We start from the raw sequence: 19,035 nt of genomic DNA on the forward strand, positions 1-19,035 counted from the left end.
GCAGATAAATATTAAATACAAATCAATTCTGTTTGGACATTTAAATTGTGGCCGAGTTTGTGACCTCCCTCTGTAACTTCACACCTGCCACAGGGGGAGGAGATAATTGGTCTCAATGGCGGGTGCAGTGGCCAATCAGCTTCTCGTGTTTCACTCCACAGTAAAGACGCTGAACACATCTACAGAATCGCAACGGATGAAATAAAATGTAATTTATATAATTTAATAAATGATGAGGATCAGTTTTAGCAATATAATGTAATCTATTATATATTCGTGACATGTTTATTAACGGATTATACTCATATCAATCAATAATCATAGTTTTTTATTTATACTGTATATAAGTAGATATTTATTTAAAAAAATGACCACAACATAAATATTTTAAAGTTTAGAAAAATAAATTTAACTGTGTCAATGACAGATATTTAATTTACAATTTAATTATTGAGTTTGTCCATTGATTTATTATTGATCTTCTGTCACTTATTAGAACTAGCATAGCAATTCACTAGATCCATATATTTTGCTCACACTCATGAATATTAATCCATTAAACATGCCTGGTATATCTCATAACAATCTATTGATTATTCTCTGTCAAATCAACAAAAATATTGAAAAACACCCTATTTTACCATGTTTAAGAAAGTGGAAAAATAAATATCCTGGATCCGCTCCCTGATCCAGAACCACACTAGAATGAAATAGGTTCTTCTCTAACCCCTTTCACAAAATTTTGAGGAAATCGGTCGCATGGTTTTTGTGTAATCCTGCTAAAAAAAGACAACAAAACAAAAAACAAAAGCAGAGGAAACACTTATTTCAGTAGAGCATATATCTTAAATAAAATCAAGCTTCACCAAATTGCCCACTCTCATAAATATCAGTTCCCTAAATATGGTAAATATGATTATTTTCATATCAAGATCCATGAATTATTCCCTGAGAAATCCCTGAAAATAAAAATGCTCTGAAAACATGAATAAAATCCTCCCAGAACTGAGATCTCCCTGCCTCCTACACACCCGTATATCAAACTCAACTCCTCTAGTTTGTTCTGTGAGATTCCTGTAAAACACCTAAATACAGAATAACCTTGGGGTTGTCACAGTTATTATTTTAAACACTTGGAAATTTCCTCAAAAGTCCCTTTTTATCGTATTTTCCTCCTCAACTCTATTGAACTGAGCTGGAGTGCTGCGTGAGCATCCCTCAGGAGACAGATTAAGTGCAACTGCCCCAAACTTCAAGTTTCCAATGATAATATGAAGATATGTCGACAAATATAGGTTATGTGGATTGTTGCTATAAACCCTGGCTTATGAGTTCATAAATGACTGTCAGGATGATCTTAACTCAGGTTTACCTGTGGAAAAAACTTTCTTTGAACTTGACGTGAAGATGATTGTCTCCATGAGTCCTTTTGTCTTTAAAACTGTCACTGCCAGCCTATTGTGCACATGTGATTCCCTACGAGCCCCTGAGCGTGTTGTGTTGGAACTGAAATGTCATTGTTGTCTACATACAATCAGATGGGGCCATAATATGAGAGATATCACAAATCCACATCACATTCACGAGCCTGTGGGTATTTCCAATCATTCTAAAAGCCCATATGAAGTCATGCACAGAGCACTTACAGGGTTCTTACCCTCACTGTGGCATGTGAGCTACACAACAGAATAAAATGAATGCAGCAGTTCCATCTAAAGGTCAACGCGAGGTACTACACGCATAAACAAAACATCTTTCACCCTGGATCCTTCTCTCTATTTATACATCTGTTTCTCTCATATACAGGCAGCCTTTTTTCTGCTGCTAACGGAATTCAAACAAGGGGATATTCATTGTGTGTGTGTAATGCATCCGCAGGACAGTGGAATGATAAAAATGATCTGCGTAGGAAAGCTGCATCAGTGCGACTATTGAGGGAGCTGTACTTTGAGGAATTTAAAAGGTCTGCATGTCATTGACCAGAGGGTTCCTTCAAGCTAAGAGCCCAGTTTGTTTGTTGCAAATGGAGATTTTTCCTTTTTTTTAATGGAATCATGAGCGGCCCCATTATTTTCCATACTATGTCTTTGCCCGAATGAAAGACAGAAAAATGTGTAATCGTGCAGAGATGCACAAACACCGGCGTCTGTGCCCACGTGTAAGCGCACACATGCTCAAATTGGCTGCACTGTTTCAGGGTGGGATTTTTTAAACCTCTCCTGGCACCCGATCACATCGAGTTTCCCATGAAGTTTTTCTGTGGAGCAAAAGTGACTTGAACTGATTGCGGCGGATAAGTGGCCTGAGCAAATAGCCCTTCCACTGTGACAAGGGAGTGGAGAGAGCAATTAGTCCGGTCTTGAGATCTGCAATTCCATAACCTCAGATAAACCTTCTTGATTACCCCATAAAAAAAAAAAAAAACTGGCCTTTTCCTGAATGGCATGTCATTGAGGTAGAAATGGGGCCATGCAAAGTGCAAGGCTGGCAAAAGTCCTGGAGTTCAGCGACTTAAAACTGAAGGTGGAACAATGCCAATCGTCCATATTATAACATGTGACAGAGATAGCTCTGGGAAGGAAGGGCGCATAAAAAGGAACACAAAAAGCATTTAACTGCAAACAAGAGCGGCACGCTGTTGGCAGGTGAGAGGTGTTGTCTGCCAAAACAAAGATGAGCACACGCAGTTAACTGCTTTCAAGCGCTGGCACTCAGCGACGATACTGAACTTAATGCCAATTCTAAGGCTTAAGAAAATGAGAGAGAGTCATTACTGATTCAGCAGCAGACTTCAGGGGCTGTTGTTGGAGGCTGTTTAACTTTATAAGATAACAATCCCTCAATGGGGCGACATTTCGATTAACACATCACCGTTGATGCGCATGAGAAAGTCCCTTTTTATCATATTTTCCTCCTCAGCTCTATCTAGCCGAGCTGGAGTGCTGCGGGAGCCACGGGCATCTCTCTGTTAAAATTGGCAGCTGGACTGAGAGTGGAACCTCGTGGCGCAGACGAAGGCAGAGAGGAGTCACAGTGGAGAGAGCAATACATTCCAGCTAGCAGCACAATGGCAGAGGGTCCCGGTACCTGGCAGAGACGCTAGTCACACAGCAGAGGACATTCATCGCATTGTAATTACACTCATCAGTGATCTAAGCAGGAGTGGAGCAGGAGGCACTTGGGACAAACACAGCGCGCCACAACGTGGGTTACGTCAGTAAACAGATAGATCGCAGCAGAACGAGACAGGACGGAACATTTAAGAATATTATAGCATTCTGGCATCGTTCACGAGACACTGTGGATACAAGGCAGCAGGTTTAAAATGCACTGGTCTATAGGATGTAACCAAAACACCCGAGCCTGGTCCGTGGTAAAGTACAGTAAAGGGATTCAAGATGAGGGGGCTGAAGGGATAGAGGGAGGGGAGCAGTGGAGAGATTGAGCGTAACAAGCGAGCACACATAAAGCCCGTCTCATTCTCTTTCTTTTTCCTGCCCTCCCTCCCTCTCTCGCTCTCTCCCTCTCTCTCTCTCTCTCTCTCTCTCACCATTACAGCAGCATTAGAAGCTGAGCTGCTCAACTGTTCCAAGATGTCAGAACTACAAAGCTCCCTTGAATGAGGGAATGTGGGGCCCAGGGCGGCAAGGGAGTCTGGAACAGCTGGCCCAGTGGTGGGGCCTCCTGTTCCCTCGCTCTGCAGCCGCTAGCTAGCTGGGACAAGACAGGGATGTCTGGCTTGGGGGTGGTGTGTGTGTATGTGTGTGTGTGTTAGTGTGTGTGTGTGTGTGAGGGAGGCTGTGAGGGGATCAGGCAATGTTTCTGTCTTCTCGGTGTAGGAGGGATGACACAGGGATCACCAGCCAGGTCCCCCTGACCAAATCTGGGGAGGATTGGGTGGGTGGCGACAGGGGAGGAAGTGTGTGGCGGGATGAGGATGAAGAATTGCCGCCAGTGATGTTCAAGTTCATCTCGGGCTCTGAGATTTTGGTGAAAAGTGGTTGCTGCATTGCACAATGACAAAGGGGGGGGCACCAACAAAAAGGAACTGAGCGGGGCGTAGAGTACAGATTCAGAGCATGATTGTTATAAATGTATTTCATAACACACACACACACTCAGAGAAATACATGCACACATATGGACAGGGAGCTGCATCTCCATCTGCTCATGCTCCGAGCTCAGGGAGACGTGGAAAATTACAGGGGAGAGAACACTTGTGGCTTCCATCTTGTCTTTGGTGTCAGAGAAGTGTGACTTAAAAGGGAGGAGGATAAAAAGAGACAAACTATTTTGGACGACTGTAAACAGGGGAGCGCTGCTGAAGCTTAGCACAACGGAGAGAAACAGAAGAGCGATATCGTGCGAGAAGGCTTCGGGTGAGTTCGAGGAAGATATCAGGTTAAAATTTCTGTTCCATTTCCAAGAACATGAATGTAGACGGAGGTACGGGTGGTTCACGTGAGCGCGTTGTGGGCCACCACACGCGACGCTGGAAAATGCAGCTCAGCTATTGAAGAGAAACGAGCACAATGGCGGCAATGGAAAGGAGCTTTAAGCAGCTTCATCTGCACTCGTACAGAAGACCTGCAATTACTAGCTGCAATGGAAATACAGCTTTCTTTCTAAGAAGAAACTCAAGGCAAACATTTAATGTAAACCACCATTCAGTAACCAAATGACGTCGGGTTTAGACATGAACAACCGGGTTCTGTTGTTCATTTAAGACACATCATTCAAGAATCTCACTGGAATTTGATCGTCTTTTATTGGTGTTTGTTTGCTTCCAGGCTATGGGGGTGCGGTCAGCTAAATTAATAAGATGCATATGAATTTTCTGGAGCCTTTTCTTTCGCTTACACATAAAGATGCCCCCCCCAGACGAGCGTGCACGCCAACACACAAGCGGGTAAACAAGTATATCTGCATGCTGCGTACATGCATCCAAACCAACACACAAACACACAGCATTCCTGTTGTAGGGTGTGAATACTAAAAAGATTGTGAAGTGCACAAATTCCCAAACAGCGAAGTAAAACATCTCCTTTTAAAAGGGAAGATTGTTTTACAGGAGTTTCCGTTTGAAGTCGCCACACAGTCGCCCGTGCGCTCGCCCGGCAACAACACCATAAAGCTCAGTCCCTGGGCGGCCGAGAGAGAGGCATCCGGCTAAGATTAGAGCCAGTCTTAAAACCGGATCTTAATTGTGTACGTTTTTAATTATACAATGGTTTCGCCTCTTCCAGTCACAGCAACTTAAACATCTGGAACTGGGCCTGACAGAGGTTTCCTCTACCGCCGCGAGAAGAGACAGTGAGAGAGACGGTGAGAAACAAGAGAGATCGACAGAGAAGGAGACGAGAGAGGACAAACAAAGGATGAGGTGAGATAAACTGGTGAAGATTCAGCAGCTAAGAGGAGTAATGCAGATGTTTTCCTTTCTTGTGTGCAAGCACGTGAGGTATGTTCTGGAGGATGACACGAAAGATGATTCCTGGAGTTCCTCTTTTGGCACAGAGTCAGTCGACCCACTGGTCCCAGCTGCATCACCTATACCACTCCTGTGGTCTCCCAGCAGCTTCTTGGGGGTGCAAGAGCTGCACCAAGACACAGAGTTAAAAGGCTCTGGAGGTAGAAGGCTTAAAGTTTGGGGTTTGTGCAGCACAATTAATGTTACACAAACATATGTTGCAATTTCATGTATAAGCTGTGTAAAAAAAAATGCATTTCCCCTTACTGTCCCAGTCACAGCCTTTGCATCTGCACACAATCTCTTAACAAAACTAGAATGGGACCAAATAGAGCGTAAACCTGCGCCGAGGCTCAACAGCGGTAAACATTTTGAAAATCTCGTAATGTTACGGAAAGTGAGAAAGACAAACAAACTCCAGAATCAACCCCTTGTTCCCTGACTCTGCTTCCTTTCAATAAGTTTTGTGGAAATCTGTTTTTTGTGTACTGTTGCTCACTAACAAACAAACACACAAATCCACCAACCAACAAAACATACAGGGCTGAGAACATAACCTGGGTGCGAAACTTCAGGAGGGACATATGAAGGTGGCGCTCAAATGTGCACGATGTCAAGAATAAACTCTGCATTTCTTCTGTAGCAGAAGTTTTTTTGTGCGTGGCTTCATGTGTCATAGGTTTGGTTTACGGGAGAGAGAGAGAGAGGGGGAGGGAGAGGGAGAGAGAGAGCTGCAGCAACCCGTTGTATTTTCATGCAGGTCAAACATGTTGATTGACTTACAGCTCATTCCTTACTCCTGTCCTGGGTAATTCTTTTCTACAGAGTCTTTCTGTATGTATCCAGTCAAGGAAATCACTGAGACAATTTCCACTCCGGCGAATGAAAGGACTTATTCTTCTAGATGGGGGTCAAACTCTGCTTTGATTGACATAATGGCATGGAAACAGCTCATTCATCTCTCCCATAAACTCCTGCTCGTGACGGCCTGTGCTTTGAAACCTGAGCCGGGGCCAATCTACCTCCTGATATGTATAATGTTAACATTAAGTGAGGCAATAGCACTCATTTCCTCAGTTTATTATTGCACACACTGGTTACACAAAGAGAGCAATCTTACAAAATTCACTTCTGCAGCGGGATTGAATAGAAAGAGGAAGCTTCCTTCTGTGGGAATGGAGAGGACAAACGCTGATGGTCACAGGGGAGGAGGTGGATAATTCCGAAATGGACCAAAATAGCCGTTTGCTGTTGATCATTAGGTCTCAACAGAATTCTGGTAGAACACAAGTTTTTAATACGATCAATGATGAGGACTATGTGCCTGAGAGTCACGTTGCCACACTTATTTCATACACCTAAATATGGAGGGATTTAAGGCCACAGACACAAATGAAGATTGATGTGAGGAAAGAGTGGAAAACACGGCCAGTTCCATTTTGATGAACTCACTTTTTCTGCTCTGCCTGAAGCGGCGCGACAGATCAAACAATTATCTGTCTCAGAGGATAATACGGCGACGTCGTATTCCACTAAAGACATCTGCTGCGTTCAAATCCCGAGATAAAAGGGCATCTCACGGCGAAGGGATGGACTGACGAAGACAAGTGGCACCAGAACCACATTTTTAAATTTACTTTCTCATTTTCCCGTCAGCACTGACAAAGATAGACAACCTATCCGACATCAGATGAAACGCCATCGCAAATGTCACTGGAGTATCCTGAATCCCAACAATGAGTCAATTATCCCTCTCCTCAGTCATTGGCAGAGTAGATTTAGCCGAGACATTTTGTGACCTCAGACTGACTCTGGAGAAAGCCAGGCAGAAAATGACAGTCCGGCTCTGACTCCCATGCCTGTGAGGCATTAGCCTTAAACTGTCTTTGTGGTATTTTCTCTCTAATGCCTCTAAAAGACACCGTCTGGCAAACGGTGACCTAACCTGAAACGACGTGCGACACAGTGCTGTGTTGTTACAGCGCTATTAAGGCAAAATATTAACCGAATATCAGGTGTGTGGACACGGAGTATATGCATGTGCCTGCTTTTCTTGGCTGGTGGCATTCCCCCCGAGGGAAGGACACACACGCACGCAGAAACCCACACACACACACACACACACATGAACACACACACTGTCCTCTGCATGAGATGACTCACATGCCGTGACATCTGGTTAGTGTTGGAGACATTGTTCGGGGCAGCTCGGTGACTTCAGACTACGCATAATCGAAGGAAAAAGGAAAAAGAGAAAGCCTTGATGGAATAAAACACAACGTTTTTAGATCCCAGTTCTCCATTGTTTTTCCCCCTCTATTGACAATAGGACGACAAAACGCCAGCACAGGGAACAACTTTGACTTCTGGAGAAGGCCGCTGCCCACAAGAGGGTTTCCAACTGTTAACTTCTTTTTTAAAAAACGTGGGAGAAAAAAGACATTACGACAGAGTTAACCTATTTAAAAATCTACAATCGTCAGAAGACGCACACTGGATGATGTAGCCAGAGCGTTCAGACCACACACGCTCGCCGTTTGGAGGAAATTATTTCACGCTGGTGATTCCAGAGACTTGAAATCTCACAGAAACTCACGAGAATCTTCTTCCAGGTCAGCTAACTCTTATTGGCTATTGTGTGTTTCTGTCGGCGCCGATTATCGTTAATAACAAACACTTCAGGATTATTAGGGCAGATAATCGGCACTGGTTGACCCCGAGATGGGAACGACCCCCGCGATGGTCGGAGGGGGCAACTCGGGTCCGAAAAATCGGCCCCGATTATCCTCTGGTGTGCAGAAGCCTTCAGGGAGAAGCTATGAGAGAGGTCAAGAGCGAGAGGTGGAAAACATGAGAATCTGGGCAGAAAGTCAGTCGCTACTTGAGTTTCGTGTGTTTTACTTTCTAAAATTAAAGATACGATGAGAAAAAATACCTTCACAGAGGCATTATTTGTTTTCTCAAATATGCAAAACCGACTGTACTCCTCCGTCTGCTCTCGTTCACAGACGCTCGTTCTCGGGCTGAACGGGGGACACATCATCATTTCGTGACTGGGTTGAGTTGGGGTTGATAGTGTCAGGTCTTGTGTAAATGAATCCGAGCTCTTGTCAGTTACAAAACAATGGCATTAAACCGTGTATGGAAATGAGCTGGAGGCCGATTCCGAAAGCACAAAAAATAATCTGCGGTGAATTTATCCTCTCATCCCTCATTACTGCATCCCCCCATGGCTTCATCTGGGAGAGACACTGGTCGAGAGAGGCTGTTGAAGAGACCCACCTCCCTCCTCTCCCAGCGCTGCCTCAGGAATGCTTTTCTTCTGGCCCCCTTAGCCCCATGTGTAGACGCCCTCTCTGCAGGGTGTGTTTTGCATGTAAAGCAGGCTGCAGATGCTGTCCGCAAAAGGGACCAGGAGGGACAAGGGGGACCAGGACACAAGGAGGCCCCACTGCCATGCCACCCGCCTGGCCTGGCCTCGCTTTGCTGCCACCACCCCCTCCGCCGCTCCCCTCCCACAACACCTCTCATTACTTCACCCCTCAACAGTAAGCCCCCCCCACCACCACCCACCACCACCACCACCACCACCACCACCACCCATCCCCGCTCCCTTTCCGTTCAACATGCCACCCCTCTATCACCCCATTCCCCCCTCCTTTCCCCCCCCTCCATTCCCCCTCCCGGCCATCCCTCTGCCACCCTCCCAGCACACGCAGTTGTGTGTCTCCTGGGAAACAAGCTCTGGTTGGTGTATGGAGGCACGCTGAGCTCAGACACACACACACACAGACACACAGACACACACACACTTCAGTGGATAGAAAGACCTGAGAAACGGCATTTTGGACAGAGAGAAAGAAAGCGAGGAGGGGAGAGAGGAGGGAGAGTGATCACCTCTAATAAAATGGTTCTTTACAGTTCTGTTATGCATATTCGGCTTGACATGACTACATTCAGAGGAAATAATTAACAAGTGTATGGCGTACATTAATATTGTATTTGACAGCAGACAGGTGGCTGGCTGGGAGCAGATGTTAGGAGGCAGACCAGAGAGAGAAAGACTGAGTGAAAGGGAGAGATGGGAAATTATTACTAGGTCCTGTAGCAGTAATACAATCCAACATGCAATCACTGCAGGGTTTTTTATACACTTTGGAGTTTTAAATACAGGGCTGGAAGTTTCAAAACTAATATATCAATGGGTAGCTGATTGCAGATTAATGTATTATCAATCACTTCTGATCATTATCAAGAAAAACACAAAAGAGATGCTTGTTACAGCTTCAGAATAAAAGCGGTATTGTTATATTTCTCCTTATTTGTCACATATATTTGTGTTTTGAATGGTAGTTGGACAAAACAGATTAAATTGCACCAGCAGCCCTTGAACATCTTTGATAAAGTTATAAACAAGTGCAAAACATTCGCCTGATATTAAAGAATCAATTAGTTCTGTAAGTTGCCGCTCTTCATCCCTGTATGATAAATGTGTGAGGCTTCCACTGGTTCCTCCATCCTCCCAGCTGCTCTGTTAGCTGCACACAAAGCACCACAGTGTGGCCAGTCGAGGAGGGTGCAACTGGGATGACATAATGGTGTTTTCCATCCAACCTCTCCCATTCCCAGGATCATGTACTCTGCTGAACGAGGTGTGGTGGGGTGTGTGGCGTGTGATTGGGTGAATTACTGGAGGGACACACTGGTGCGTTTGGATAGTGACCTTTCTTTGTTTCTCATAAAGTACACACACACACACACACCAAAGCCATTGCAATGTGTATGTAGTCCACAGTCCTGCCTATATAGGAATGGTGGCTTTGTGGTTTTTGAGTGCGGTTATTCTAAAGCCGTTTTCAGACGTGAACGCTGCAGGACGTCCGCAAAATTGGGTCCAGACTTTCTCCGGAGTTTAAGTTTCACACTCCGCTCCAAAAATGGGGGCAGGGTGGTCACACGTTTTATTTTACAGCACATGGACACCGGCTTATCACTAAAGGCTCTAATGACATCTTTGTTGGTGTCTTCTTCATGTACGGCACCATTTTGTTACCTGGAGACATTTGTATTATTTTAGTTCCAGTGAAAGCAACCTATGAATTGCAGTGCAACAACTTTGGAAGCAATGCTGTGTGTGTGAATCGCTCTGATGGAGCCGAGTAGCGTTCAGGTTCACCGATCAGGCACCTGACTTAACCTATACAGCATATACAGCGTTTATTATATGTTTGTGCTACACAACACCTCAAAGAGCAGTTCAAGCTCAATCCAGTGTATAGAGCAATATCTTGGGAAGGATTCGAGGCCCTTTGAACGTCCTCCTGCACGGCTTCATACCTCAACAACACAAAAAAAAGGAACCATCAAATAACCAGAGTAAACATTCATTTCCTTGGGCAAAGCCTCGGAGCGAGGGAGAGTTGATGCCTCTATTGTGTGAGAGCGGGATAGATGTGTGGCCAGCGCACCAGTTTGTGTGGGCTTTCCCCGGTTCCCCCCTAAGCAGCTTCAGTCGCCTCTAAATTTACACACTTTCACCTCCTTTCTGTGCTGTGTAATGTACATTAAGCTCTGGGGTCTGTATCTCACGAGTCGACACACTGGATCTCGAGTCTGAGTGTCACCGCGCTAGGAACCAACACTTGTAGGTACATACAAAGTTGAAAATCAAATCCAACTTCTCCCCTTACGTACAGACATTGTAATTTCTCTTGTCTACAGTTGCTCATTGTGCGGCTGCGTCTGACTCCGAGTCTCAAACCCGCGGGTCAGGAGGCAAGAAACTCTGGTAGTCCCCATGCCTTGCTCCAGCATTTGGAACCACTCTCGACCTATCACAAATTCCTCTTTCTTGGCAGCCGTACAGTTTTCCCTCTCGCGCTCTCCCTTTCCTCTTTTCATCAGCGCTGGCAGTGGAACTGTAGTCTACATTCTGCACTAATTAACAACCTTCAGAGGAAGACCACCGAACTGGTGAACTGGCACACTCGAAGCACGCTTACAGTAAGACTCTCTTTCATTCTGTTTTCATCTCTCTCCGCTTTCTCTGTCCACCTCTCGGAAGGCTGTGTTGTGTTGCCTTAGTCATCACAATGTTCCAGCTGAGGTGGAGCTCCCGACCTCCTCCAGACCACACAAACACACACACACTAACACACATTGAAAATGCTCAGTTGACCTTGCCACCAACTCACATTAGCTCACTGTACATTATCACAGAATCTGGATAAACAACTGCAGCATCCACACGAGGGCGTGAGCCAAGTTGGCAGCTCTCCCTCTGTGACAAAGACCAACTGTTAACAATGCTTGCCCTCATGCTCTAATACGCAACATTGCATATTACAGTGCTTCGTTAATACCCTTTGATTTGATGTTTATACTTCTATTGTCTTTACAGTCTGTCAAATGCACCTTTACATGAGTCCTAATCCACTATTTAATCCTCCATATTCTCATTTCATGTAGTACAAGAGCTCGACTGGAGTGTTACCATGTGTTGAAGGAGACATGTTCTTATTTTAAGAAAGGATATTACTTAAAAAACTGACATCAAACTGTCCATTGCTGCAGCTCGTCTTTTCAGCCTCTGTCAGAAACGCTTGGTTTTAGCTCCTGTCTCTTTAAGGCCCCACCCCCCCATCCCAAAAAAGCCTAGTCTGTGTGTGTGGGAAAAGTTGATCTGCTCTCATGTTACCTGGCTTTGTTTGGGGCCACACTAGTCGTGATTGGTGCCAGACATTTGCATTACACCTAAACGGGACATCCAGATTTACCAGAAATAGGTTGAAATACTGACGAGATGATTCAGGAGCTTCATGTGTTTCAGGAGCTTCAGGAGCAGAACTTTTACGTCGACAAAAAACTAGAGTAAAACAAAAAAGAACACGTCAGGTTAAAGGTTCAGAAGCCGGTCTTGCCTTTATTCTAAATTTCAAACTCATGCATCTCTCTTCTCAGATCCTTGACATCAACTGGCCCCGAAAAAATAAAATCCCGTCCAGAGTTTTGACTTTTACTTCGGCATTGGATTTCACCTTTTGATTGCAACCCCTGCAATACCAGACAGATGCATCATTCATGATTGTGCAGAGCTCTGCGTCAACCGTAGTTCCTGCAGCCACAGAAAAGTCTGGAATAACCCCTGAACAAAGAAGTATAAATGCAGCTTAAGTGAGGAAAATGATGTTTCATGCAAGGACTCATGTGACTCCTTGGTGTCCTTCAGCCGCCTCTACCACCACAGACAGAGGGGTCAAGAGTTTCAAACATTTCAGGACATGGTCAGAACAATAAGGTCACTTATTATGGTTTGGTGGAAAAGATCATTTCCATCGCACTCTTGTTTTTTCCTCCTTTAAAACTAGCATGGGTATATTTAAGAAGGGCAACACGCACACACACACAGGCTTATACACCAGTATGAACACAAACACACACACACACACACACAGGCACACAGGCACACAGGCACTCTGCATCCAAACCCCAAGCTGCCTGTCTGGAGCATAAACTGAGTCTCTGTTCGTTGCCCTCACCCTCCTCCTCTCCACGGCCATCTTCCACCCGCAGCATCCACGCCTCATAATATGTCACAGGACAGAACAGACCTAAAGCAGACAAGCTGACAGATGAATTAAAATTAGGTACATGTTCTCCTTCGATCAAACACTATGCTGAATAGTCTGGGTCTTTTAGGGTTCTATACTTTCCTCTGGAAAGTTACAGGCTCTGTCGTGGAGTAAATTCTTAGCATTTCTCATGAGTTTGAATTCCTTGATTGCCGAAGTTGCAAGCGAATACAAGCTTTCAAATAGATGAAGTGAATTAATCAGGAAACTGACAGAAGTTAGGGAGGTCATCTTGTTCTTGTTGAAATATGAACTTAGAAAAGGTTTATGCACTTTAGGTCTTTGTTGTCCAACAAGGATTTCAGCAAAGTGGCATCCTGTTTTACTTTATCTGTTTTGGAAGACATTGCAGGGTGTATCTTGGTAGCCAGAGCAGTTTCTGAGTTGTGATTGCAAACAATAGAGGAATTTGTTTCCCTGACAGGTGCAACAGGATTTTATTTTTTCGTTAAGTGTCAGCTTCCCTCTCCACAGGGGAGATAACGTCATGAGGCCCTGATGCAACAGTGTGACAGGAATGAATAACAGCTCTGGAGGAGCTCTGACAAAATGCCCATTAGCAAGTTTAAGCAGCTCAGCGCACAGTTCCAAGGTGTGTGGTATTGTGTGAATATGAAACAGGGTAAATAACTTTGTTCTTCCAACTTTCTTTAGTGTGAATAACAAAAAAAAAAGACATGAAAGATCCCTTCTCGGAACGATCAAGAAAAGTAGCAGATAAAGAAAGACAATTAGCACAATTGACAAAAGAGAGGGGGAACATTATGCGGCGACACGATGTTGACACTGTTCAGCTTCATCTGACAAACTCAACCGCGGGTCAAAAGCCCGACAAGACGGCCCAAACATATAAAACAGGAGGTGAGGGCTGAAGAATGAAGGAATTCCCAGAAGACGGCGAGTCCGGGGAGACAAGTTTGCCTCGTTTCCCAAAGAGATGCTCTGGCATGTCAGTGATCACAGACAGCCTTCCATCGTTAAGTGACTCTGAATAGCAGCGGGAGGACAGAACAACAAGACCGCTGGACCAGAGCAGGGCGAGTGGTGCTGGCAGGGCCGGCGCTTTGTTCCGGGGAGCCGAGCAGGAGGCTATCACGGCCGGGGCCAACCGCTAGCCACGTGCTCCTCAGCGAGGCCCGCTTGAATTATTACATTTCATTCTGTTATCTTTCATCATGGTTCATTACAGACGGACAATTGAGATTCGAGAGAAGCACCACACTCAGGGGTCCCCGCAGATGCCCTCAGACGGGAGAGAGAGAGAGAGAGAGAGAGTGAGTGAGCGAGGGAGACGGAGAATCCCTGCACTCTCCGCTGAAAAGGATGGAGGAGGATGGACAAAAACACATTGTCTGTGGATTTAAAAAGGAGGCTTATGGCCGCTATGAAAAAAAAAAAAAAAGAAAAAAAAAAAGAAATGTGCTTTTGGAGGGAGAGAAGAATGAATCTGCCCGCTGATGCACACTCAATGAGACGTACGCGAGTGGAGCCATAGAAAAGAAGCGAGAATTGAAAGGGATGGAATCTGAGGCAAATGACACTCCAGTGTTTTGAAAATAACTGACAGCTGCACAATAGGACACCAAAACAGACTGCAATCTGTCCATAGATGAGATGAAAAGACAGGGACTTGAATAGAAGTGCGACCAAATACATACAGAGATACTGTCCATTCACGGCCGAAGTGGATAAATAGACAGCCGTGAAAATGGACATGAAAGGTGAGGTTTTGCTCTGATAAATGAACCAAACAAAGGGACATCAACAAAGAATTTGCGGGACAATTAGACTGTCTCATTTTCCGTACATGAGTGGCACAAGTATGCCGAGTTCAGGCCTTGAGAAATCGTGTTTGCCAGAGGGTCCCACTTAATGCATTCAGGAACATTCAGACTCACGGAGACAAAACAGAAACCAAAAGCCAATTTAACATTGAAGTGGCGAGTTCAGCAGGGGACGCTGTTATTGTTAGAGCCAATCAGAGCTGATTACAAACCTGTCCGAACCAGTGACGTGTCCCTGAATGAATGAGCCGGGACCATGTAGGAGAAATGCATGTGTGAAATTGTATGATCGCCCGTCTCTCCTCGCGACGCCTCCGACTCTCCCTAATGCATCTGCGTGTGTGTGTGTGTGTGTGAGAGAGTGTGTGTGTCTGTGTGTGCAGAGGTGAGCATCAGAACACACTCCTCTTGTCACTCGCTGTTCGCTGCATAACACAGACATTTTCCATTCTGTCAGCGCAAGCAGCGAGCACACTGGCTCCTTCTAAACTCAGCCGCCACTTCATTAAATGACTTCAGACTCTTGGCAGAGTCAGTGGGAAAAGTCTATATTAACTGTGTGTGAGATCCACGGGGTGACCAACAAAGGCCATAGTTGTTCCTCCATGCTGGGTGCTGCTCGGGGGAATTCTGGGGCCTATCGGGGTCCCCTTCCACGGGGCCCTCTGCCCCACTTATACCTCACACACACACTTCTTCTTCTTCTTCTCCCCTCTCTTTCACACGTCACACACATGCACGCAGACGCTAATAAACACACGAGGATGCACACCAGAGTCACATAAAGCTTTGCTGACCTTTGCCCCACTTTCCAGGAAAAGGGGCTGGGATAGTGAGTTACTGTAAATTAGCGAGCGCGCGGCTAGCGCCTGCCACGGCGGAGGATAAAGTGCACATGTGTGTGTGCTGGAGGGGCAGAGTTTTGACATCATTATGCACTGTGCAGGATTGGGCCGATTTATGGGTTTGGGGACTGGAGAATGGAGAATGGAGAATGGAGAATGGAAGCGAGTGATCGGGGTTGATGTCTCCTCTCACAGACCGACGCGACAGCTGGCTCGTTTGTTTACAGGACTTTCAGGCGGAGAGAGGCAGTCGTATGTCACCTAGTGGCCGGGGGGGGGAAGCTGTCGCCGGGCCAGGTCGGAGAGCTGGGTCATTTGGGAGCGAGCGGGCAGCTCAGCCAAATGGACCAGTCCCCGCTGCAATCAGGACTTGTGCATTTTGTAATTTTAAAAAGGAAGGAGAGAAGCTTTGCAAGTAAAAATTCCACCACAGAATATCATTCACGAAGCATTACAGCAAAGAGGCGCTGGAGTCAGGAGCCAGGAATTGGGACGGTTCACTGACACAATGGACTTCAGTTTTGTTTCTGAAGAATAGCTGAGCTTTCACTTTCAAAGCTTTCATTGATTATATTACATTCATGGCTACTGACCAAACTCAGAAAGCAGAAACTTGCATTAGGACTTTTGGACATGTCATCGTCCAAATGTGGACAACTTTACATGTCCTCAGCTGCGTCTCAATCCAGGGGACGCATCCTTCACAGGCTCCTCTATATGTGAACGACAAATAGTAGAGCAACCGAGGCTTTACCATGTAGATCCTTCCCAGCCAAAAATATCCCATGATTCATTGCGCTTCAGTGATGAACTGTTTTAATGGCGGCAAAAAGCAAAGTGGAAACCAAAGTACTCAACCAAACAGCTAATGGTCAAAAAAACATCTTCTCAACCTTTATAATCAACAGAAGAACTTTACGTCCATACCTCTGTTGCTAGGCAATGGCTGTAAAACCGAAGCCTTTCTCAAACCACACGATGAATTGAGAAAACGAAACAAAACAGCAAGTGATAAAGAAAAAACAGTTAAAGCCAATCAACTGGACTCGCTTGATATTCCAGTTTGTGAACGACTGACTTCAGCACCGACCTTTAACCCGATCTACTGGATTTATTTGTTGTTATTAAGCAGGTGATCGGGCCACATGCCTTCACACAGCGAGTCATTCATCTTGAATTTGGAGGAAGGCAATTATTCCCGTGAAAAAAGAGCAATTTCTTTAATACGGGGAAGTGAAGAACATTTAAATCCACGCATAATGAATGAACATTTGGATAACGGTGTATTCACACTGCCTCATAATCAAACGTGGAGATTTCCTCACGTGTGTGTTCCGTATGGTGAGTGTACAACCACTTTGATTTACAGCATCTGCACCGTACATGATCCTAGTGCACGTATTCATGTTCCTGTAATGTCTTGCATTGTGTAACACTGTGTCAACACAGAAGGCCGAACGTGAGCTGCACATTAACAGAGCAGCACTCAGCTCGGGTCCACACAGGAAGCTTTCAGATCAGCCTCATTTTGTGGACAAGCCCAACACGCCATCGCTGTGGTAACGTGCATAAAACACAGGGAAACGGATCTGAAGTGCAAAAAGACACTAATAGATGTGAAGCACAAGTTGAACCTGATGTGGGCCGAACTTGTATGAACAGCTTGAGCGATTATAACAGATCCACATCTGCAAATAACTGTCTTGTAAAGGTTTCGTATCAGTTCAGCCCCAACCCTCAGAAGTACAGAGGCACGGACTTGCAACCTCCATTATCCCCAAAGGTGATCAAAGCATTCAAAGGATATTGATTTGTAAAAAAAGAAACACCTACAGGCTCATGTCTTGATGTTTTCATGTGGTGGTCTAACTTTAACACATATATGGTCAATTTAGAGATTCCAATTAACCTTACCTCAATCTGCATATCGGTACATATATGAATATATCTGGGATTACTCTGAGAAAACACATTTATGACCAGGCTGGGATTCAAACTGGGAACCTTCCTGCTGTGAGGTGACTGGTACCCAGCGCACAGAGATGACCTGAGATGGAACTGCGATTGTTTCACCTCCTGTGAATGTACACACTGAAACCTCCACGCATGTGTAGTGATGAGACTGTGGATGTGTGAGTCCATAGTGTCTGTGTAAGTGTGTAAGCCGCTCTTGTGATCTTAAACTTAGGAGCAAAACTTTGATATATATAAAGATATATTTCCCCTCTAGGCTCTAACTGTCTTTTACTGATTACATGTAATTATCCGATTCAGACGACCGTTCATCGAAATCCGTACAAAGTTCACCTTTCACTGGAAGCTCTTCATATAGGGGGAAGTTTACTTTCAATTAAAATACGCCACAGAGACGCTCACACATGCTCGCACACGGCCGCTAACCTCCAGGTGACTCCGGCAGCATCCTGAGCCATCCACCGCGTTACACAGGGAGATTCAGTGCACCAAATGAAGGAATAACACCCGGCAACAATATGGCTCAGTTCTTCCCACCACGGGGCTTCACTCAGGGAAATGTGTGGAGTTTCAAAATACTACATCCTTCCTACAGTGTGCGACCATTCTGAATAAGGCCCTCTGTCTTTCATTGGCGTCTTTTGCCTTCTTATCGGCGTCTGTTCCTCTCTTTCACTCTGTCGGGCTCTCTGTTTCTCGCACATGCGAGATACATACCCTTACACACACACCGCATTCCCACCTAATCCACGTCCATCCTCTCTGTGGAACACACTGGAGATTGATTTTGCTCCCAGTATAAACTTCCAGAGTTGAGGTCAGACTCTGGGGTCACGGGGGCCGACAAAGGGCCATGGAGCTCCACTTCAAAGGGAGTCAGGCCCAAGCGTGGACAGCTAGCGTGTTCGAGCTTCTCTCTCCGCTCTTACTTTGCACCTCGCACATCCCCAGCACGACTGTTTACTATTGCTAATGCCAGACAGTCAAGGCTAAGTTAGCTGGCTGCTGCTTTCAAAACGTCTTGACTTTTTTTGGATCCGCTTTTCCACACAAACCAGCGTTGTAAATCATGCACTGGAATATAAAAAGGAAAATATATCTGCGTGCTTAAATGACATATCTCCGTACATGGTTTGGTAAAATGCCGTATTAGCATGAGACATTCGTCGTCGCTGACAAGGACCTTTGAGGATATTTATTGATTTTGTGTGGAACCCTGTGGGAACAATCATCTGACAGAAATAGTGAGAACTACTGATTTGGAGATTTCAATTTATGATCAATCAGGTTTTGATACATCTTAAAACTTAACTTCATCATATAGTTCACGA

This window comes from Limanda limanda, chromosome 8 (genome assembly GCF_963576545.1).
Source record: "Limanda limanda chromosome 8, fLimLim1.1, whole genome shotgun sequence".
Classification (NCBI taxonomy): Eukaryota; Metazoa; Chordata; class Actinopteri; order Pleuronectiformes; family Pleuronectidae; genus Limanda; species Limanda limanda.